The 25,066-nt window shown below is 36.3% G+C and overlaps 1 pseudogene; it reads left to right on the plus strand.

Moving 5' to 3' along the window:
* Nucleotides 1-935: 935 nt before the first annotated feature.
* LOC124239698 (Y-box-binding protein 1-like) overlaps nt 936-25,066 on the plus strand; it is a 41,774-nt pseudogene continuing 17,643 nt past the window's right edge.

A 25,066-nucleotide genomic window follows, 5' to 3' on the forward strand; every position in this document is an offset into this window, starting at 1 on the left:
AGACCCTCAAGCAGCAGCTTTTAAAAGTATGCGAGTGTATACAGTCCTGTGGGACCACAATGGGAAGCCCTGCGGGTCACCAGAGCCAGGTGATCTGGAGGTGTCCCCTGGGTGGCAGTCACAAAAATCAGGGCTCCAGATGACTGTATAAGCTCTTTTCTGGGAGATGCCAGCAAGCTGGAGTAAGCCAGAAGGAGAGCAATAAGCTGGTGTCCACAGGCTGTGTTCCTTGAGAGCAGCTCTGTAGGCCACTAGGTGTGTCCCAGACCTGAGGCCTGTCCCTCAGGCCGAAGCTTCAGGACAAGAGGAGAGCCCTTCTGCACAGAGAGACTTGGGGTGTCCCCCAGTCTGCTGTCCAAGGAACGCCCTGGAGGTGGTAGCCCGCTGAGAACTGTTTCTCCAATTGCCACGGTCCTATGGGACTCAGGAATGCAAGCCCCCGTGGCCACCAGAGCCAGGCACTCAAGGGGTGTCCCTGGGCAGCAGCTGCAAACACCAGGGAACCAGATGGAAAAACCAGGCACCAGACTCAGGTAAAGCTCCCCTTTAGGGGACACTGGCACTCAGGAGTGTGGCAGAGGGAAAGCAGAAGATAGCGCCCTCTGAGGTCTCTGGAAAGGATGGCAGTCAGCCCCTGGTGGCGCGTTTAATTAGAAGCCTGCCCCTCAGGCCGCAGCCGCCACAGTGAGCTAACAGGTTGCCTTCACAGAAAGACTGAGCTCCTGGGTCTGTTGCCTCTTGCTGTGCTCTGGGGGTGGCAGCTGTTTAAGAACTCTTTCTCCATGAGTTACAGTCTTATGGGACCCGTGAGCTTAAGCCCTACTGGCCACCAGACCCGGGCACTGTAGAGGTGTCCCCTGGTAGCAGCTGTAAAAATCAGCGCACCAAACAAGGGTTTAAGCTCCTTTCTGGCTGACTCAGATAGTCACAGTCCCATGGCCAGGAAGGCAAGCTCCCCTCCAGAGCCAGGCGATCAAGAGGTGCCCCCTGTGTGGCAGCTGCAAAAGTCAGGGCACCAGACGCGTGTAAAAGCTCGCTTCCGGGAGACACTGGTGCTCTGGAGCCCGAGAAAGGGAGAGCGTGGAGATGGAGCCCTCCAGTCTCCATCCCAGGGGGTGTTCCAGCAACTCCTAGGTGTGCGTGTTAAATTAGCTGCCTGCTCCTCAGCACGGCGCTTTAATAGAAGCGGGTGAGCCTCCTTCACTCTAAGTCTGGGCGCCATGGCTGCCTCTAAGCTGGGTCCCGGGTGGGCGAACCCCAATGTGAGAGCCCTTTAGAGAGGTTTTCATCTGGCTACAATCTTGCAGGTCTCAGGACACCAGACTCGTTCCTTTCCCAAACTGGATGTTTGCGGGAGCTTGTCTTTCAGGTGCAGGTATTGAAAATTGAGGTGCCCAATGTGGGGTTTGAACCTTTGCTCTTCATGGAGAAGCTCCAGATTTTGAGTCCCTCCCAATTGTGGGTCACCCCCCTGGGGGAGGGGTTTATGGCGAGATTGTGTCCCAGACTGTCCTACCTGCCGCGGTGTGGTTTTCTTCTCCTTTGCCCCGTGTGTAGCCATCACTCAGCCAGCCTTGAGGTTTCTTAAGAGAAAATTGTTCCATATGGAGCTGTAGACTCTGTCCTTGGGAGGAGGTGAGTTCAGGGTCTTCCTGCTCACATCTTGAACCATTCTCCAAAAAAACAGTCGTTATATGATATTATAAACATCCAAAAACTGTTAGCTCAGAAAATTTTTGAGCAGTTTCATAATTTTAAAGTTAGTGTATAATTACTTCCGTATTTTGTGTTATTTGTAAATTTCTCACGAACAACGTTAGCATAAATATGGTACATTCAGACAAACCTAAATCTATACTAATATTCTTTCTCTGCATAACTTAATGTAAATTATTGGATGGGAGAAGGTTAATTTCAAAGCGGAGTCATAGATTATTAGATCTGCAACAGATTCTGGAGCTCAATCTGCGTAGTGCATTCTTCTGCTGGTACCGAGGAAAAACAGCAGCTCAGGGTGTTATGCACGGAAATAAAGTGACTCATGAATATCTCCGAGTAACCCGCCGAGCTCTTGGTTCATAATTCACTGTTAGTTTCAAAATATCCTGATGACACATAAACCCATGGGCATTCAGTTCCTACCTAACCATATTAGACATTCCTTCTTTTTTTTTTTTTTTTTTTGGTGGAGAAGATTGGTCCTGAGCTAATATCTGTTGCCAATTTTCCTCTTTTTGCTTGAGGAAGATTGCCATACTAGAATTGCTTAATCTTACTGAGATGTCTCTTTTTAAAAGCAAAGATACAATTTGTGTTTAAAATTTCAAAATAAAACATAAAAGTAAACATTGAGAAGAAGAAGTCAATGTAGTGGAAATATTATCTGTAATCATTTTATATATATATGATTGATCACATGATATCAATGGCAGAGTTAACTTACATATGTTAGCTTATTTTCCTATCCCAGGAAACATGAAAGATAAAGCTCTGTTGTGTTCCTTTATTTTCATATTTAAATAGTTATTTTATAAAGCATTGAGTGGCAATTCTTTTTTATGAAATGATGCTATATGTTCTACAAACAGAATTTTTCCTCCCTGAAAATATGATTAGGATTCCAGAATTATGGAAAAAGCTCTAGTCCAATTATTCTTTTCCTCTAATTCAGACCATTTACTTGAAAAAAAAATTAGGAAACAATTTTAAAGTTGGCATCAACTTTGGCAGTAGACACTAAATTTTCATAAAATAGTATTTCTTCTACCATATCTTCAACCCAAATATTTCAAATTTGTTTCAGATCTAGATTTTTCACAAAAATTTTTTTTTAAATTTTCCAAACATATAATTCAATATATTCCTTTAAACTATAAGTTCCATAATTTACTTTGGAATTGGAAAAATTACTGTTATTGAAAGTCTTCTCATTTTTCTTTAGAGATAATTTTGATATCACACAGAATGCAAATGATACCAGTTTCTTAACTGATGTAAGGTTATTACTTGGGATTCTTTATCATCTTAACTCTCTCACGCTTTTTAATAATTTGATAATATATTCTCATTTTATATAATCTTCTGTGATATAGATATTTCACTATGCAGAAAATCTCCACTTTCATTTTTAATAATATTTCTTGATATTTAACACAAATGCCTTTCAATCTGAGAAGGCTACATGAAATCTTTACTTGACACATACTAGACATTGATCACACTAAAGAATTTGCACATCACTCTTTACATTATATGAAGAAATACCTAATTTTTCTTGATTTTTTGCCACTGTCTTCAACTGCTTGAAACAAACCAACAAAAAAAGAACAAATGAGAGATTATGACAGTGCATTCTGTTGAATTTCTGCAGCAAGGAACCATGAGATGGTATTTGTTTCTTTGTTGATAATTTTAAGATCCTTTTATTTGCAAGTCACTGTAATAGGGATGTAATAGTCAAGGAAACAGCGTCTCCATCCTCAAGAATTGCATAGTTCTTCAACAACAAAATGTATATATTTAAATAATCTCCATGTGGATAAGATTGACTAATTCTTTGCGGTTTGGGGCCAAATATAAATGACCTGATCTTAAAAGCTTTTGGCTTCTAGTTTGCATGGTCTTTATTGAACTTATCCTCAATAATAGAAAAAAAGAGGCTACGTAAGAACAAGAATAACAAAGCGAAATTCAGAGCTCGTCTCATTTTCGAATGATAGTAGCAATAAAATTGTATTCATGTTTAACAAATGATGTGGGTTTTATAAGTAATATCTAATTTGTCACATTCAATTATAATAAAATCTACCAGCCATATTTTAGCAATTTGCTGCTTATAGATAACAAAGTAAATACAACATGAATCTAGTAAGCGTCCTCTTTATACATTTTCCTGTTTTAGTTGTTTCCTAACTCTATTTATGTTTAGTCCCTCATTCTACTAAAATACTTTTTAGCTTTGTTTTCTGCAATTTATATTTTTAAGGGAGATTTTACTTACAGATGAAAGAAAAGATCTTTTGAGGCATTCTGCACAAATATTTTTCAATACTTTTTTTTTAGCTTGCAAGAAATAAAGGGAATTGCCAGGGACAAGTATAATTATGAGTTGAAATTAGAATGGGAAGTAAGCATAAATGAAATCAGGGGGTGGGACTGAAAACAAGTGTCTCTTATCACCATTAAATCTGGAAATGATCCCTTTAGCCAGCTGCAAATCAGGGGAGCTGTAGCTGAAAACCCCAGATTAATCCAGGGACACTGGAAAACAGTAAAATATTTTAAGACAAAAATGTGAAAGTGCAAGAAGACTATTGAAAGAATAATGGATTTTTAAAAACAGCCATACACAAATTTAGAAATGTAAAGATATTTTTATAATATCTTAATGGTATAATAGGGAAGTACTAGAAAAGAAAACAATGACAGCAAAATATGGTTCTTTGAAAAGATCCATGAAAGTGATAAATGTCTAGTTAGGCTAACCAAGAAAAAAGAGAAATGAAAGATTGAGCATTGCTAGTGATTCCGTGGGTGATAAAGGCTAATAAATAAATCATAAAGGATAATAAAAATAATAAAAAATACTATGAATGAAATTATGCTCATTAAATTCTGTAATAGAGATGAAATGGATCTACTATTTGAGAGACGCAAACTACCAAAACTCACACCAAGAGGACTAGATTATTTGGAGACATATATTTGAATCAATAATTAAGACTCTTCCAAAAAAGAAAGCCTGAGAATCAGATGGTTTCTCTGATGAACTGCTTTGGTCTGAATGTTTGTGTCCCCGAAAAATTCATATGTTGACGCCTAAGCTGCAAGGTGATAAAATAATTTTAATATGGAATGTGATTTTCAAAGTGACTCTATAGTTACCACAAAGAAAATGGTTTAAAACAAAAAGGCATCCCCTGTATTTAATTGAAAAAATTTAAGAATAGTTGGCCTCCAATATAAAAAGAAATAGTAGCGAACACTTGTATGGACCAGATATGATTCTGAGTAGTTTATCTATACTATAGCTCATTCATTCCAACAATTACCACATGAGGTAGGTGACTATAATTGTCCTTGTTTTACAAATGAGGAAACTGAGGCACGGGGAAATTTCCCAATTCACACAATCAGGAAATGGCAGAGCTTAGATGCAAACTTGGGCAGGTGGCTCCCCAGTCCAAATTCTTAACAGCCCCAGAGAGGACAGGGTCTACACAGGAAGACAAAGCCAGTTAGAGAAAACCAAGAAAGTTATACCTTTACATACATGAACTGACGTGTATAATTTCTGGCCCCAGTATACTATTTTCTAGTAAGCTCACTGAAGAGAGTACGTTTCTTTTGGTCCCCTTTTTACCATTATGGCTTCATTCCATAACTTGAGATTATAAGTTTTGCTTAGTTTTAAATATTTTTCAATTTTCTTTTTATTTCCTTTTTAGTACATTAAGTGTTTAAAAATTTGTATTTACTGTCCAAAAGTGTAAACATTTTGTCTATCTTTTCTGTTTTTTGTTTTTTTAATGGCCAGTGAACTCCGGCTTCTCAAGCAGATTTGTATGGATCATTCACGTTGACATTTTGTTAGATGTCTAAGGTTTATGGTATCCACAGTGTCTTACTTTGATAGTTTTTCTGGGTGTACATCATGCCTCTTGACCACAAAGAATTCTCTTTTATGTATTTGATAGTTACTAAGTATTCATTAACTTGAATTTAATATAACTTTTATATCATTTTTCTGGGTTTTGGTGAGACATGGGCAAATCCAGCATGTGTTCAGTCTATCTTCCAAAATCCAGACATTAGGAAAATTCTTTTAAGCCCATAGAAAGCAGAAAATGTCTTTCTGTTGCATTCATACAAGTGAATGACAACTTGGCAGGGCATAAAATTCTTGGAACATAAAGTTTTTCTCTAAAATCTCTATATGTGTTCCTAAAATCTGGCATCTAATTTCCTGACCAATTTTTCATCCTTTATAAATAGTCTTTTTTTTTTTGATGCTTGCAGTTTCTTTTTTCTTGATGTCAAGACATTCTTTGTGCTTTTTGTAGGTATAAAGTTTTCTGTATATTTTTAAAAAATCTATGCATTATTGTTTTCTGCTTGAAAATCAACAAATAAAAGGGACATGCTAATATTTCCAAAATCAGCTGGATTGGTAGATGTATCTCCTTACCTTATAGTAGATTATTGGAAAATAAAAACTCATGAATATTGTTTAAATATTAATTGTATATTTAGATTCATTGTCAAGCTAATATAAATCAACCCAGTTTGTGCTAGCTCATATTTTTACCTTTCCTTATATTTTTATGATATTCAATATTGTCACTCAAGCTTATTGTTTGATTTTTCCTGGTGTATCATTGTTCCATCGCGTTTATTTGTGTGAATGTTTTCTTTTAGCTGTACCTACTAAATCGGCATAGAGTTTCAGTGTAAGATTTCCTTTTTGACTAGCTTTATCAAATGTTTCGAGGCTCTCTAGTGAGCAAAATAGGAGCAGAATAGCAGAAAACCAATATTACAAGAGTCAATAACCAGTTAGATTTGGGTGTGTCAGATAAGTGACTGCTTTTTACTTAGGGTAAGAATATGATTTTGCTAATTCTGAGTTTGGCTCTTTGTAGATATTTCCTTAAATAGAACAAGTACATGCACAGTTAGCTTGCCTAAATCCTTCCTGAATGATGATATAAGCTAAAGCATAACAAGACTGTGACACGGCAACAATTAAGCATGTTGAAATCAGCAAGATCATCTTTGCACAAACTGTTAGTACCAGCTGCACATTTCCATTAGGGTCTCTGTGGAACCTTGGGAAACGCACCTGGGAGAAGCCAAATGTTTCTATTCTGTGTGGCCATACAGATTAGCTGCATTTCTAGATTCTTGGTTAAATAAATTGGGATGTAAATCTAACTTACAAATGGGCAGTCTGTATCTGGCTTCATCCCTGTTTTGGCAGAATTGTTCTCTTTGTACCGGGAATTCAGCCAAGAAAATTAGCCTATTTATCTGGGCACGGATAAAAAAGTAAAAGAATGAACACCATTTCCTCACCTCTCCACCTACCTGCTGCTCACAATCCTACATCACTTAGATCCTCCTTGTAATCCAGAAATTCTTTGTCTCAAGAATGATGTAACAAATCATGTGTATGTGTACGATGACTTCTTTGAGACGATAGCTTTGCAGTGCTTGATCCCATAGTGAGTGTCTATTTGGAAGGCATACTTGAGGAGTTGAGTTGTCAGCTGGTTTAAAGCAAAGAAGTGTGGTAAGGGACACGTGCTTGTGGAATACAATAATGGTCACAGTGTTAAAGAAAAAAGTTATTCTGACACTTCTCAAAAGAGTAAGAAAGACTTTATTCAGAACTATCACAATGTGGGTCAAGACAATTGCAATAGGGGAGAGAGATGGAGCTCAACTATGGATACAAGAAGAACAAGTGGAGATTTATAGCCAACTAGTGGAGTAAGGGGGTCAGTGGACAGAAATTTACAACATCAGACATCAAGAGTAGGGGGATTCTTGCTGTAGGCAGGCCAGGGTGATCAGATATCACTTGGGTGATGGTGGGGATGAAGAATTTGATCAAATATGGAAGGTGATCAGACAGCGAGGCTGCCCTTTGAATTAACATTGTGAATTGTATCACCCAGAGTTATGAAATAAGACAACCCTGTAGTTGAGAATATGTTCATATTTACTGACCGTATGTTTTTCTCTTATGAAGTGCTGATCAAATTTAATTTTTCCAATTTTCTGTTGTTCCTTAAAGTCTTTTGTTATTTAATTGTTGGAATTATTTATATATTCTGGATGCTTAAACTTCGTTGGTTATATATGTTGCAGATAACTTTGATTTTCACTCCATGTGGTACCTTTTGATGAATTGAATTTTTAATCTAGATATAGTTGATGATTTGTCTTTTCCTTTACTATTAATAATTTTTGTAGTTCATTTAGGGTTATGAAAAGATTCAGTTATGTTAATTTTTAAAAGCTTTATAGTTTTATCTATGTCTTTGATCTACTTATAATCATTTTTTATACTATGAAGTAATGATGCTATTATATTCTTTTCTCAATTGTCCTAGCATTTTGCATTTCTCACTGACTGCAATGCCGCTTCCATATATCATGTATATATGGAATTTTTTAAGCCTCTATATCATGTTCAATTTGTCGGTTTCTGCATTCCTTCACCAATACTACAGTCTTAAGTATTTTGATCCTTATGATGTCTTCATCTATTCTAAAGTAAATCCTTCCACTTTAGTCTTGTTCAAGAATATTGCTATTTTTTTTTTCATTTTTGCTCTGTTAATTATAAAATCATGCTTTAAAAAAAGTGGAATTGCATTGAACCTATAAATCAATATGAGGAGAATTGCATCTAAAATATATTGATTCCTTCAAACAAAGAACATATCTTACCTCTATATCCATTTAGGTTACTCATAATAAATTTTCTCCATCGATCTTCTGCATCTTATGTTTGATTGCTTCCTAAGTACTTCATAAATTTTGGTATTCTTTAAGAGTGTATGTTTAATCTTTATTTTCTAACTTTATTTCTAATATATCAAAAGCCAATGAATTTTAGACATTGATATTTCATCCCAAAATCTTACTAAATTCTTATTAACTCTAAAAATATATCTGTAAGATCTTATAGATTTTTCTATGCATATAATCATATTGGTTTGCAAATAATCAGTTTTGTTTCTTCCTTTCTAATATTTTTTATTGCATCCTTTTACGCCAACTAGGAACCCTAGCCCAATATGGAATAGAACTAGTGATACTAGATATCTTTATCTTTTCTCTCTCAAAAGAAAAGTTAACATTTGTCATTAAGTATACTTGCTATAGGTTTTTATAAATATCTTTTATCAGGTGAAGGAAGTTACCTTCTCTTTCTAGGTTGGATAAACTTTTATCATAAATGGATCTTTAATATTATCAGCTGCATGAGTTCTTTATCTGTTGAGATAAGCTTATCATGTTTTTCTCCTGTAATGTGTTAATATGGAGAATGATACTGTTTTTCAGTGTTAAACACAATCCTTGCATGGAGGAAGGAGCACAGAAGGATTATATCCTTCTGAACCCAGTTTGTTAATAATCTGTTTAGATTATTTGTATCTATGTTCATGAATGAGATTGTTTTGCCGTTTTCCATTCTGCTACTGGCATTTATAGTTTCTAGTTTCAAATTATGTGAAGCTAATAAAAAAGTTTGGTTATTTTTCTTTTGTTTTATTGCTTCCCAAGCTTTTTTTTCTCAAGCAACAAATAAATACTTAGAGGTGATAATATTCATCCAAAAATAGCCCTTGATTAAGTTAACTAAAACCTTTTTGGTTTCTAAACCTACAAATTTTAACTGACATGGAGAGTCTAGTTATCTTTGTTCCTTTAAGACAAACTGTAATTTTTGATTCCTGCATATTAAAGCATTTTCCCCTTTGACCTAAAATTAAAAATATAAATAGGATATTTTTGCCTGTGGTTTTCTGTTTATCATTTTTGCTGTTAACATAGTCAACCTTTTGTTGTTGTTTTGTTTTTTTTTTTGAGGAAGATTAGCCCTGAGCTAGCATCTGCTGCCAAGCCTCCTCTTTTTGCTGAGGAAGGCTGACCTGAGCTAACGTCTGCGCCCATCTTCCTCCACTTTATATGTGGGACGCCAACCATAGCATGGCTTGCCAAACGGTGCCATGTCCACACCCAGGGTCCGAACTGGAGAACCCAGGGCCCCTGAAGCAGCACCTGCGAACTTAACCACTGCGCCACCGGACTGGCGCCAATAGTCAACCATTTTGATCTCTATGCCCAGATATTGTTCCATATTCATAATTTTTCTAAATAGTGTTAATTTTGATTCTTGAATACAGATTTTTTTTTTCTTGTTGATGAACTACTCTAGTCACTAGATTAGATTTCTTTTTTGTGTCCTTCTGATCTGTCATCCAATCATTTTCAACTCTGTTTCTCTGGTTCTTAATGAGTTTATTAAATATGTGCTTCATATAATTTATTTGATGTTTTTTGAGATATTCTATTCATAAAACTTCATTAAAAATTTTAGTTCTGCTCTTGTATTTTAGGTTTATCTTTCCCATCTCTATGCTCATTTCATAATAATTTCAGTTTATTTCATCACTATAGATATCTACTTCTATTTGGTATTTATAATTTCTTCCATCCTATTGCAGATAATGTGTCTCTTAAAATGTTATTCCAATTAAAATACTAAATCATTTTTTTCTAGAAGGCAGTTCTCTGAAATTTCTGGTTGATATCCTCTTTCTCTTTGCTATGATTCCTTTTTAATTTATTCTGTAAAGAGCTGCCTCTGAAATTCATGTTTTCTGAAACAAGTAGGGCTGTGGCTCCATTCATAACCATTTTGTGTTTGGTTTTACTACTGTTCAGATCTACACTAGAGATCGGATTTGATATTTACATGCAAGTTCCACTCATAACACCTCACAAATTTTCACTGTTTACCACCTTATTATTACGAGTGGAATTTTTACTACATGCCACGATTAGGTTCTTAGGCCTCTGATTTCAGAAATTTTCCATTTTCTCATGATCCTTCTACATACATTTAAATCTTGATTTTTAACAGCTTTATTGGAATGTAGTTAGTTACACGAAATAAACTGCACATATGTAAAGTGTACAATGTGATAAGTTTTGCCATAGATGTGTACCCCCAAAAAATCACTGTGATCAAAATAATGAATATATATACCACCTCAAAATCTTTCTTTGTGCCCCTTGGTAATCCCTCCCTAGCTTTACCCCCATTCCCTGGCAAATTCTGATCTTAAGTCACTATTAGTTTGCCTCTTTTTTTATTTTTTGCACTTCATATAAATTCATGCATATGTCTGTCAGTCTTCTTTCACTGAGAATAATTATTTAGAGATGCATCAGATTGTATTGTGTGTCAATACTTGTTTCCTTTTTATTGGTAAGTAGTATTCCATAGTATGGACATATCATCATTTGTTCATTTATTCATATTTTGATAGATATTTGGACTGTCCTCAATTTGGAGGTATTTCGAATGAAGATGTTCAGTATCTTTAGTAGATACGTTGTATTCAGGTTGTCTAGTTCTTCTTGAGTGAGCCTCGGCAGTTTGTGCAGTTCATGGAATTTGTCAATTTTATCTAGTTGTGAAATTTTGTTGGTACAAAGTTCATAATATTTTATTGTTTTTTTTAAATGATTTTATTGAGGTCACATTGGTTTATTAACATCCTGTAAATTTCAGATGTATATTATCATATTTCAGCTTCTGTAAGTTATAGATACAGAGAAAGAAAGAGGTCTTTTGATGGTTTTGTTTTTATTTTATAATCTGGTAAAAATCTCTGCCTTTTGATTAAGATGTTTAGACAATTAACATTTAATGTGATTATTGATATGGTTTTGTTTAAATCTATCATGTTTCTATTTATTTTCTATTTGGCCCATCTGTTCTTGGTTCACTTTTTCCTCTCTTTCTGCCTTCTTTTGCATTAACTCTGTTTTTTATGGTTTCATTTCATCTTGCTTTTTTGACTTATTTCCTTTGTTTTGTGTTTATTATTGATTTTTTATGAAGTTTACACTTTCGCTTATATTTAACTTATGGCAGTCTATATTCTAGTGCTATATATGTTCACTTATAGTGTAAGAAACTTACAATGCTATATTTCTTTTTCCTTTATTCCAGACTTTGTAGTATTGCTGACATACATTTGTTTTACATATGTTATATAGCCCTCACTACCATGTTCTTATTTTTAACATGATGATCTTTTAAAGAGTTTCAAATACCTCACAAAATTTTTATGTAAAAATTTTTAAGTAATAATCAATATTATTATATCACTTAAACATAGAACAGTTTGGTTATGATGAGGGTTTGTGGAGTTTTCTTGAAGTTTCTTACATTTGGAGATCATTGATTGTCTTGAAGCTGTATAGTTTTTGTTGAATTTAATAAATATTTAGCTATCATTTAAGTGTTTTTTCTGTCCTCAACCTTTCTTTTCTAGTATGCTTGAAGATTTTCCACAGCTCACTGATACTCTGGTCTTTTTGTTACATTTTTTCTCTCTCTCTGGGTTTTTTTTTTTTTAATAATGTCTAGTCTACTTTTAATTCCACCTATGGTATTTTTTTATTTAATGCATTATAATTTCATCTCTGGAGGTTTAATTTTTGTCTTTTCTATGTTCTGTAACATACATATGTCTATTTAACTTTCTTAAACATATGGAATACAATTGTAATAACTTTTAATTTCCTTGTCTAATAATCCTAACATCTGTTAGATATGGGACAGTTTTAATCAATTGATTTTCCTCTTTATTATGATTTGCATTTTCCTACTTTTTTTTGCATGCCTGATAATTTTTAATTGGATGCCATACATTGTAAATTATGCACTGTAGAGTGCTGGGTATTTTTGTTTGCCTATAAAAATTCTTGATTTTTGTTCTTGGATGTAGTTATGTTATTTTAAAACAGTTTGATCTTTTCAGGACTTGATTTTAAGATTTTTAAATGGGAAGCGAACCATATTTAGCCTAGGACTAATTATTTTTCAATACTAAAGCAAGGATCTTCTGAGTACTCTAACCAATGCTAGACAAATCATGAAGTTTATCATTCTGACTAGTGGGAACAGGCACTATTTCTAACCCTGTGTCAACACAGGTATGATTCCTTCTCATTTGATCTGATGATTCTTTCCCCAGCCTTGAGTAATTTACTCACATGCAATTGCTGATCTATACTCTACTAGATACCCCAGAACTGCTCTGTGCTGATGTCTGGAATTCTCAGTCTAGGCAGTTTTGTCATCTTTGGTGCTTTGTGCTGCAAAGTCTAGCCACTGTGGTCTCCTGGACTCAGCTTCATTTCTTTAACTCATAGTCAGCTGGACTCTGCTTGGGTTCCTCTTCCCTGTACCACAGTTTGATAACTCTCATAAGGCAATAAGCTAGGTTATTTATATGACTAGCTTCATTTGTTTCTCGTATTTCAGGGATCAATGTCCTATATTGCTCACTTGCCAGCATCTTCAAAACTGCTGTGCCCGGGCCACCCCATGGCTGAGTGGTTAAGTTCGCTCGCTCTGCTTCGGCAGCCCAGGGATTCGCCAGTTCAGATCCTGGGCGCGGACATGGCGCCGCCACTCATCAGGCCATGCTGAGACAGCGTCCCACATAGCACAACCAGAGGTGCTCACAACTAGAATATACAGCTATGTACTGGGGGGCTTTGGGGATAATAAGAAAACAAAAAAGATTGGCAACAGTTGTTAACTCAGGTGCCAATCCTTAAAAAAAAAAAACAAAAAACTGTTGTGCCCTATATTTTGTCTTCGTTTGTGTGTTTTTCCTAGAGGTTAGATCAGATATCTATTACTTCATCTTGTCCAGAAGAGGAAGTCTAAACTCCTTTTAACATACTGAAATTTTAAAGTTTTTTCTTTTACCTTAAGTTTTAACCATACTAAAATTTATTTTTCTTAATGATGTGAGGCAGAAATCTAATATGACTTTTTCCATATGAATAAGCAATCATCAAAGCACATTTATGAAATATTCCATTCTCATTATTACACTGGCACCTGATATTTTATAGCCAATTTAAAGCCACAATACTCATTCATATATATTATTTCATTATATCCTTTAAGTAATTTTAAATGAGGTGTTGTGAAGGTAAGTTTATCTTCTCCATAAAATAGCTGAGGGAATTAAGAATCATCATAGTTAATTTACTTGTCCAATATTATACTCAACTAAGTGACTGAATTTGGAATATAATTCATATGAAAGAACTCTGACTGAAACATTTGTCACTCCATTAATCTCTAGGCCCAATTTCCCTAATCTGGTTGATGAAGTGGTTACTCCCTTAATGTAAAACTATGTAAAAGTGTAATCAGCTCTTAAAAGCAGGAAACACTCCTTCTTTGATCAAGGAAATTTTCTCCTAAGCCTTATAATATATTTATTACATTGAGCCATATTTTTTCTCACTTCCTGATTTACCAAATTCAATATATTGTATCCCATCAGTGAATGACATCGAATTACCTTGTAAATGATTAGTTCTGTCACTTGGATAACTCAATTCCCTAATATTGTTATGGCCACTCCTTTCAAGTTAGTTATAAATTGTAATGAGTAGTGAATTAATATATTCCAAATTCATTTCTAAAGCAAAGGCTTATTAACCACTTTTTGGAAGTTGTATACAACAATCTTGATTTTTAGACTTTTATTGCATCTATACATTCTGTATGCTGGTATCATGTATAACTGTTGTCTGTATATGCTCGTATACATGAAAGGTCAAAGACATATCAAACAGATATAAGCAAATTCATCATTGCAATAACTGCATCAGATACAATAGCACTCTACTATGCGGCATCTTCTGTGTGTAACATATTTAAATATGGACCCTATTTGTATATTTCAATCTTACTGGAAGGTGCTATCTTTCTATTTTACATATATGAAACTTAGAAAGGTTAACTAACTTGACTGATGTCACGCAGCTGAAAGATGCTGTTGAAGAGACTCAAACGCACTCTTACTTGATTTTGTAACTCATGCTGTTCTTGCTTCACTGCATCCCAAGGTCATAGACTCTATTATTACATCTCAACCAAACATGTATAGAGTACTAGTGGGTATAAAGCATAATAGTAGGTGCAGTTTGTAACCCGTTCACTTAAGTCCATGGTAGTTTCCTCTCATATTGTATGCTAGAGCGAAAGCAAATTATCTCTACTTTGAGACAGCGTCACCTTTTCAACAACTTTAAGAATTTTATTTTTCTACCTCCTTGTGCTCCAGTATAACAAATGAGTTAGATTAGAAAGATGAGCCCACTTAGAGAAAAGCGTAAAGATCTACTTCTGACATTATCTCCTAAGAACAAATGTTTCCACATTTCCTTACACTATCAAAACAAACACACAAGGAACACGCATGGTCTTGAATAGCTGTCTTGGTGATTAAATCTTAGACATGACTGAGTGGTGAGACACTACAAATGCAGGGACACTGAAAAACTACCAGGGGTGCCTAAGATGGTGAAGTATTGAGAAGTCTACATATAGGCAGAATCATAGAAAGAACTGGAATATCTGGATGTATTGTTGATTCAGGAGAGGCATTAGATATGCTTCCAAATCTCTGAATGGCTGTCATGTGGATGAGAAAATACCGAGTGCTGTCTTGTTCCATAAATCTCACGTGGACAGAGATTATAGGAAGCAGGTGTTGATATAACATTGTAAAGAGTGAGGAGCTACCCCTGCTCCTCAAGATAGTCAAATGGAAGCTGGATAACCAAAGTAAGTCAGAATCACATCTTCAAGATTCTTCCCTTTTTTTTCTTTCTCCCCAAAGCCCCCCAGTACATAGTTGTATATTCTAGTTGTAGGTCCTTCTAGTTGTACTGATTCTTTACTTTTTAAAAGGCTGAATTTATAAGTGTTTTAGTTCCTTTCCACCTCTGGTATTCTGTGATTTTAAAGATAGGAGACTTTGCCATTTTTATTTTTATTCCATATTCATCCACAAATTGCAAGATAGGTAATCCAGTCTGACTCCCTTACTAGACATTCCTTTGTCAATAAATCCTGAGACTCTCCTAAACTTCCAACATATGAGAAACACAATGACTTTACATCATCTAGAAATTACTTCTAGCATTCTGGGCATGAATAGACAGGCATGTGTATTAGTTGTCTTGGCAAATGCAAGACAGAGATGTGTGGGGAAAATAGAAACACAATTTTGACCCATAGTTTGAACTTTACATTGGTTAGAAACTAATGTCCAGTTAAAGCAACTTGGAGGCACTCTGGCTTTTGTGGCGATGGTTCTCTTGGAGCCCTTCTTCAGATTTTACCTTTCACATGCATTTCCCAGTCTATTCCAGTGTTTCCTTTCTTCGGAATGTTTTCATTGCCTCTTATTGTTCAGGTACTTATAACTCGGATTTTAAAAAATGTTCTTATTTTCCACTGCTTGTCTCTCATCTGTCTCTAGGGACTCAGCTTGCATGCTCTTTTTTATGTTCTTTTTTTTCTGGCTACTTTACACAAAGACCTCACACTATAGTGTTCCATTTACTGGAACACCAATCTGCGGTCAACTTCCTTCCTCAGGGCATTTGTCAGGTCCATCCTGGATCCACGTGTGATAAGGACAAGACAATATACATCAATGTAAGGACAGATAAAATAAAGTTCACAAACATCTGAAGGACACCTGGTGTTAATGGACAGTCATGCTTTCACTCTTTACTGTCTACTTCAGTATATCTTAAGTTCCCTGAAGACAGGGCGACCCTTTTTTCTCTTTATTCTTAATACTCTGGTTTGAATTTCTGCAGGAGAATTATAAAGTTCTGACAATCATTCCATCCCCAGAGAGAAGAATCTTTGCTGTGCATCAAAGGCAAAATGAAATGATAAAGAACATCCAGTGGGCTTACGGTATGAAAGAGGGCCTCTTTGGAATAGAGTTACAAAGGGCAAAGAGAACTTTTATTTATTTGTTTTCTAAACTAGCTTTCTCATGGAACACAAAGAAAACGATTTTGTCTGTCGACTTCTGTCTATCTATCATCATCAACTATCTATCCTTTCACTAATGGAGCGTTAAGAATCAGGGAGCTGGGATGGATCTGGGAAAGTACAGGAAAAAAGGGCAGAGCGGATTCTTCTGCTCCACTACTAGATTTGACCTGCTATTAAAACGACCCAAGAGGAATTTTCAAACTTTTTATGCAGCTTAGTTCAAATTACCAAAATTGGAGACTAGGAAGGATGTTGGCATGAATAGAAAGAGAATTTGAATGTGGGGCCTAGCATGCATTTGGGATTAGTACCAAAGGGAGAATCAGAAGCCTAAAATCTTTCTCCAAAAGGTTGGAGTAACCATGATCTAACCTGACATTAAAAAATAAATGCTCTATTCCATGTGAAATGTGAGGATGGGTATGGTTGCAGAAATATTGACAACAGCAGATATTCAAGTTCACAGGGATTAATTGCATGGTGACTCTGGGTAAAGAGCTTTTTGGCAGCAAAAGTACAGATGATAACTGGGGTTATAAAAGATAGGCATCTGCCTTTCTAGGTTATAGGAACAAACCTAAGCCAGGGACTGGGTGTCAGCCCTAATACAAGAACATGCATCTCAAGAAGGCAATGGTTACGCATGTAACCAAGAGAGAAGTCCAATCAATCTTGCCAAAAGGGCAATGCACAGTAGAGGATAAAGGCAAGGTGAGCACACTTCAACTCCTATGAAGACAGCATTAATTTGGGACCCAGCCTTTGTGGGACACACGGCTCCTAACATAATGCTTGCATTAGTCATGAATGATTCAAGAGCTGAGCTGAACCCAAAAGATGCAGATTTCAGGGGAGACAGCTGGAAAAAAGCAGGATCTGGAAGTACAGTTACTGGACTAAAGTGAAAGCCTGAAATTTAATTTGTAGATATGGACTGATAGTCACAGAGACTATAAAACCTACTTAATTTAAGAAATTAGTGTTGTTAGCAGGAAGTAAAAGAACAGCTTTGGACCAAGTCCTATATAAAATCACAGAATGTGTAGCATTAGCCCCAGAAATAGAACAACAAAAGACTATGCATTTTCTAACGGAAATCAAGAGGCAGAAACATGACTGATGACTCCTAGGTAAGACTTTCACCAATTCCCTAGTACTTAGTGAAGAATAATTAACAGTTAACATCATACCAAATATATATATAATTTTTGTTAGTCATTATTGAATTTTTCCTTCTGTGTTATGTCTTACTACACTACATATCCAGAGCTAAAGAGTAGATGAAACATAAATTCTAAGGGGATTGAAGGAATCTAAATAAAGTTAGTTTTTAGAGTTTTCAAGGACTTTTTCAAATAAGTAGATATGTATTGGTATAGATAGATATATATAAATGAAATACATGAAAATTTAGATTGGCCCATTCTCTTTGTCATTATATTCAGAGAAATAGGTCTTATTTTAGAGTAAAGATTTATCCAGAATATGACCCAGAGAGAGAGAGATTACTTATTCTTTTAACCCTTATTTTTGTGACTCAGAAAAATATTAACCTCTTTTAGCCTTATATTCTTCTTTAAAAAACAGAAGAAAACGCTATTACCATCCAGCTCCCTGAGTTGTTGTGAGATTGATAATAGGTAGGTATAAATTGCGTCTGTAAAATGTTAACACGTGACTCTCTCAGGATCTTAGTTTGGCAGAAGCCTCTAACAGTTATGTAGGTGCCAGGTATCCTCATTACCTACAGCAAACTGCCAAAACACCTGTGCCTGACTTACAGTGAGCCAACTTCTAGATAATGCTCAAAAAGTTTCTTCTCTCTTACTTTCCTATTTCTGCCTTCCTTTATAAAAAGCAGGTATATTTGACCTTATTTCTGTTTCCTCCTCAGTCAATCGCTTTCTCTTGAAGCCAAACAGAAAAGATAACACCAAGAAAGTGCTATTTTCTTACGACTACGTTTAAATTCTTATTTGCTATTTTACCAGCAAACCATGTAAAGTGTCTGTGTTGAAAATAGAGACCTATGAATATCCAAGTTTCATCATTTTTGGTATTTTGCCAGTGGATGGTTTAGTGTCTTATTATGAGTCACAAAATTGCCAGCAACTTTGAGATTAAGAACATGGACATTATTAATTTGACTGCATAAAAACTCACAAAGCCAAGCGAGCTATAACTTCCCTTTGTGGAAAATTTCTGAGATTAAGCCATGAGAATGTAAGGCACGAGAAATTCACCAATTAAAGCATCTTTAAATGTTGACATTGAAACCGCTTTTAGAGAATAATGCAGTTAATTGTCATTATTCTTACCATTTTCTTAGAAAGCTATTATAGTATAAGGAAGGAACTGCAAACTTTGAATTCAGAAAAACATAAATTTGGCACTTGATTACATTATGTGCCAAGTGTTTGACTTTGAACACATCATTTACTCCTCTGATTTTCAGATCTTTCATACATAGAAAGGGGAAAATGAAGTCTAATTTGAAGGCTGCTGTGAAGATTACTACTATATAATTATATTAGCCCTTGGCACAGGGACAGAGACTAGCTCTCATTATTAATCAAGGAGCTATGGCTTGGGAGATAGTAGTTTAACAAACCCTTAATTATACAGAATTCTTTGTAGTTTCCAAAGCTCCTTTCACATACAACTTATTTTCCAACAGGTAAATAGAAGCCATAATAACAGCAGCTCACCTTTCTTGACTGCTTGCGGTGTGATAGGGTCCCTGCTAATCACTTTACATCCATTATCTCATTTCATTCTAAAAACAACTCTTTGGTACATGCATTATTATGATCAATCCTGATTTAGAGATAAGGAAACTGAGGCTTACAGAGATTCAGTTGCTGGAGGTTACTGGTAAGTGACAAGCCAAAATTCAATATCTCATTTGACATCAGAGTCTGAGTTCATACGCACTGAACAATACTACCTGCTAAAAACTCTAACTGAATTAAACCAGAATATGTCTCAAATAAATAACACTGAATTTGGGTGACCTGAGTGATTTTTATTATTTTTTTCTGTGTAATGGGAAAGTTTTGAACAACTCAAAATATTTTCCCAGCATGCAATGACCTTTGGACTTTGGAAGCTGAAAAGGAATTGAACTCTTGTTCAATCAATTTTCAACATCCACATCATATTCATCATCAGACTGAGGGAGGCATATATGTTGATGCAGAATAGCTTTGCTGTGACTATGTGTAGTCTGATATATCTGAGAGAAATTTTTTAATAATATTAATATAACACGATTGCAAATATTAGGTTAAACAATTCTCTAAGCGTTTCTTAAATTATTCTTGTCTAGTAAAAATATAGATTATTTTCAGCATGATATATGGCTATGAATAGAGAAGGTATTTAATTTGAATTTCAATTTTTAAGCTTGTGATTCACTGAATTGCAATTCACTGACTTTGCATTTCCAAGTGCTGGTTCATAAAAAAGACTATTTCGTAAAAGATACCATTGCACAATACATACTTAAAGGTGATTATAATCTTATATTTATGGCATTTTGGTTGCCTGCTTAATATAGATTTTGTGGATATATTTCTTTTGGCTACTATTATTGTAGAGTTTTATGCAATTTTACAGTATGTAAAGACCTAAGTGCAACCAAGAAAACTTCCTTGCTTCAAAATCCCTCAATTTTTAAAGTATATTTATTGATTTCCAATGGCACTGGTTGGGTTCTCCAGGGAGAGAATATACAGAAAGTTTGCTGGACAGTAATCTAGTGATCAGCATCTGAGGTAGGGAGCGAAGGCGGAAAGTCTTTCTTGGCAGAAAGAGAAGACGCTGTGAAGCAGAAACAACAAAGATCCAGGAAATCCTACAGGGGTTTGGGAGATGGGAGAGCCCTGCAGAATTGTGCTGACTTGGGGCAAGGCGACTGGTCCCTCTCAACCGGTTATGGAATGAAGGCTGTCTCTAGGAAAGAGTCATGGCCTTGTTTGAGGGGTTCACAGCTGAAAGCAATTATTCCAGGGGCACATATAGGGGATGCCACTCAGGTACAAATGGCAGGTAGTCCTCAGCTGTCAGCTTTCTTTGGAGATTGCCTCATCTGAAAGGAACCAACTTTCTAAGGCCATGACACATTCCCAAGTGGCCTGCATTCAATGATTGATGGATGGGGAGTATAAAAGCCTGACACATTGATATGGTCTGAATTGTATTCTCTTAAAATGTATATGCTGAAGCCTTAATCCCCCATATGTCTGTATGGAAGATAGGGCCTTTAAGGAGGTGGCTAATGTTAAATGAGGCCATAAGGGCAAAGCCCTGATCTGGTAGAACTGGCATCTTTATAAACGATGAAGAGACACCAGAGCTTCCTCTTTCTCCATCATGTGAGGACACAGTGAGAAGACAGCCTTCTGCCAGCCAGGAAGAGAGACCTCACCAGAAAGCAAACCCTGCAAGAATCTTGATCTTGGACTTTCCAGCCTCCAGAACTGTGAGAAAATAAATTTCTGTAGTTCAAGCTAGCCAGGCTATGGTATTTTGTTATAGCAGCCTGAGCAGACTAAGACACCCTTTGAATCTAATTTCAAGAGTTCTGATTCTATTTCCCAGGGGACTCAATTTTGATGATTGGAACTGGCAGGGGTATAAGAAAGAAGCTATGGGATGAAATTTGGAACTGGAACATCTGTCACCCAGCTGCCAGGGAGATGACCCCATTGCAAGTGGTAAGTAAAACACATGTTGACTTTGGCACAAAGTGGCAATTCAATTGTTGAAACATCCCCACTGGTGAACTCAGATGGTATACCAGTGAAAGAAATTCATTGGCTGGTGTGATTTATCAAGGATTTGAGAAACCTGGGTGAAATGGCAGCTGTAAGAACAATATAAGATAATTATTGCTAAGGAAAAAAAGATGTTGAAAAAGTCGAGATCATTTAATTGGCAATTCAAAGCTAAATGTTAAATTCAGAGGGCTTCATTAATAGCATGTAAAGGGGCCCTCATCTCCTACAGTGATAGGGCAGAGAATGCTGAGTACCAGAACTTAATCTTAAGAATAAATGAGCCCAAAAGAAGTTTAAACTCTTAATACAGGCAGGTTTGCTATGCCAAGGTCAAGGCCTTGGCTGAGGTGGAATGGGATCCTGACAAACGAAATGAAAACATCAGACTGATTTTCCTGAAAATAATGTAATCCCAGTTTCCTAGAGACCCTCTGAGTCTGCAGAAGTGGCACATGGTGGCCACAAAGGATACAATATTTACCAAAGCAATATCTAATGCACTGGTGTAAGGGGCAATAGCATCACTTAGAAGTTCAGTGGTGGCTCTGCTCCGTAAGCCAAGGTTAACAGTAGGAGATGCTGCCATAGAACTGGACTTCTGTTGGCAATGGGTCTGACAAGACCACTATAACAATAGAGGACAGGAGGTATCACTCAACCATCAGAAGCCACGTGGTCATAATTATTGCAGTGAGTGGCAGAATTGGAGGGGCAGCTGGGTGGCCTGACCTTAAAAATGTTAGAGATGATTAATAAAATATGGCATTCCTGGGATCAAAATATATGGGCAGCCAAGAAGGTATGACTCAATATGTACCATCAAAAGAAATCAAGGGTGGATAATCAAGAGGCTGAAAGCCATCATCCCAATAAAAAGTAAGATCCCTTTCTCAGTATCAAAATTTGAGTGAGATTTCAGACTCAGAATAGATAGATAACAGAAGAGACTGGATCACCAGGAGGAGAGAATCTGAAACATTGCACATGTACATGATATTCCTGCCTAGTTGTTACCACCAAGGAGCTATGATGATTTATTTGATGAACTGTACTTAGGTAAAGAGGAATACTGCAAACTTTTCAGCACTATTGAACACAGAAGCAATGTTGACCAAAGTATCATCAGGGCTGCTCTATTAGAAAGTTGGGGTCATTTTGGGGTCAAGTCATAAATGAAGTCCTGCCCAATGTTGGGCTCACAGTGGGTCCATTGAATTCTAGACCCATCCTCCGGTCATTTACACAATCCACAAATAGACATACTTGTTTATTAGCACAAACACCAAAGTGGCTCCTTAGTCTTTGGGATTAGCACTACAATATTGAGGGAGACCAAGTGGAAGCCTCTAAATTGATTCTCCCCATTTCAGACAAGATGAAAAATACAAAACAGCATCACATCTCAGGTTAAATGGCAGGGGATTAAAACCTGTTTGTATTCACATGGAAGTGACAACAGTATATAATTCAACTTTTGCCCAGAGGTCTGTTAAGTCTCCTGAATTCTGTCATAATATAGTCCAAAGAGATCTAGACCTTCTGTAGTCCCTTAACACAATATAGTGGTGCATTATATCAATGAAATTATATATTCATATATTCAGACCAAATGAGAAAGAAATGGCTAGCATGTTAGAGGTCTTGGTAAGACGTTTGTCCTCCAGAGGGTGCAAGATAAATGCTACCATGCTACCAGGTCTCAAGGACCTCCAATATCAATAAAATTTTTAGGGGGATCAGAGGTCTGAGTTATGCTAGAATATCCTCCAAAAGTAAAAGACACATTGTTCCTTGCGTATCCCACAAGAAGGAAGGAGGCACAATTCCTGGTGGGTTGCTTTCAGTTTTTGATGTAGAATATTATATTTCACCCTGGGAATACTGTTTTGACCATATATTGGGTGATATAAAAGTTTCCCAGCTTTAAAAAGAGGTCAGAGAAGGAAAAAGGTTTTGCTGTAGATGCAGGCTATGGTACAAGTGGCCCTGATGCTTGGCCCATATGATCCAGTAGATGCCATGGTACTTACAAGTATCACTGGTGGGAAAGACGTTTTGAAGGATTTATTATAAGCACCAGTGGGAGAATCATAGCACACTACTAAAGTTCCTAGAACCCTAGTAAGATCATGACAACTGCATCGGAGATTATATTTGAAAATAGCTGTTGGCATGCTATCAGGTTCTACTAGAGTAAAAGGGCCTCACTTTGAGTCATCAAATGACCATGCAACTGTAAATGCCCATCATACGCTGAGCTTTGTGAGACCCACCAAGTCATAAAGTCAGTTAATCCCCACAACCAAGTGGACAAAATGACACAGCCATCAAAGTTCAACTAGTCTGTCTTGATCACCCCAGCGTTGTACAATGGACTTGTATATTAAGTAGCCATGGAAGCTATGTATAGGTCCAAGAATATGAACTCCCACTTATCAAGACTGATTAGCCACTGGTGTCACCAAATATCCAAGCTGCCTGGAGCAAAGACCAATACCGAATCCCCTAAACAACATTATCTTTCAAAAGACCAACAGGCTTCCTGTTGGCAAATTATTCACACAGGACATTTTCTGTGTTAGAAGAACCAGCATTTCACATATTCTGGGCATGGTTTTGCCTTTCCTGTCGTCGGGGCCTAGCTAGCACCACTATCTGAGGACTTGTAGGGCTTTTGTTCCATGTGAGCCCAGACAATATCACATCAGCCCAAAGGATGCGTTTTATAGCCACAGAGGTGCAGTTGGGCAGTAACTTGGACTCTGCTGATTATATCACATACCATACACACAGAAGCTGCTAGCCTGATGGAAAGTTGGATAAGGCCATTAAAGGCTCAGGTAAAGCACTGGTTTATAGGCAATACTTTACAAGAAAGGATGATATTTTCCAGAATATAGTACTTCTTTGTTTTTCAAGCTTTTTTGAAGCACGTCTGACAAATTGTATATATTTAAGGTGTACAGTGGTTGTTTTGATGTAGGTATACATTGCAAAATGATTGCCACAATCAAATGAATTAGCGTGTACATTATCTCACCTAGTTACCATGTTTTTGCATGTGGTAAGATCTATTCTTTTAGCAAATTTCAAGTATAAAACACACTACTAATGTACATGTTATTAGAAATAAAAGGAAAAATTCAGGTCATTGCTATAAGTGTAATTTAGGAGCTATTCTTCTAGGTATTTATAATAAAGTATCACCTTAATCTCTGATGTTAAGCAAAACATCTACGTCATTGATTTCCTTGGTAGTAGAATAAGGTGAAGGAAACTACCATGGCAGTCCTACTAAGACTTACTCTTTGGGAAGGGGCTAATTGCAGAAATACAGTTCTATGATTTCAGAGCTGTAAGGGGTCTTTGGAATCGTGTGGTATAATTTCAGTATTTTACATACTAGGAGACAGTCTCAGAGAAATCAGAGATGATTTCCTCACTTCTAGGGCCGTGCTATTTCCTCTCATCTCTATTGCTCCATAAGAAGACACACAGTGAGCAGCTGCTCAGCCTGCTAAGATTGTTTTTCTTAAAACAGGGTCTGGTTCCAATCAATCCGGATTACTGACTTTTCTGCTATTGAGTGTTTTTTATTGACTTGAAGAAGAAAACCATTGTACTCAGCTGCTACCTCGTATCA

Source organism: Equus quagga, chromosome 5, assembly GCF_021613505.1.
Source record: "Equus quagga isolate Etosha38 chromosome 5, UCLA_HA_Equagga_1.0, whole genome shotgun sequence".
In the NCBI taxonomy this organism is placed as follows: Eukaryota; Metazoa; Chordata; class Mammalia; order Perissodactyla; family Equidae; genus Equus; species Equus quagga.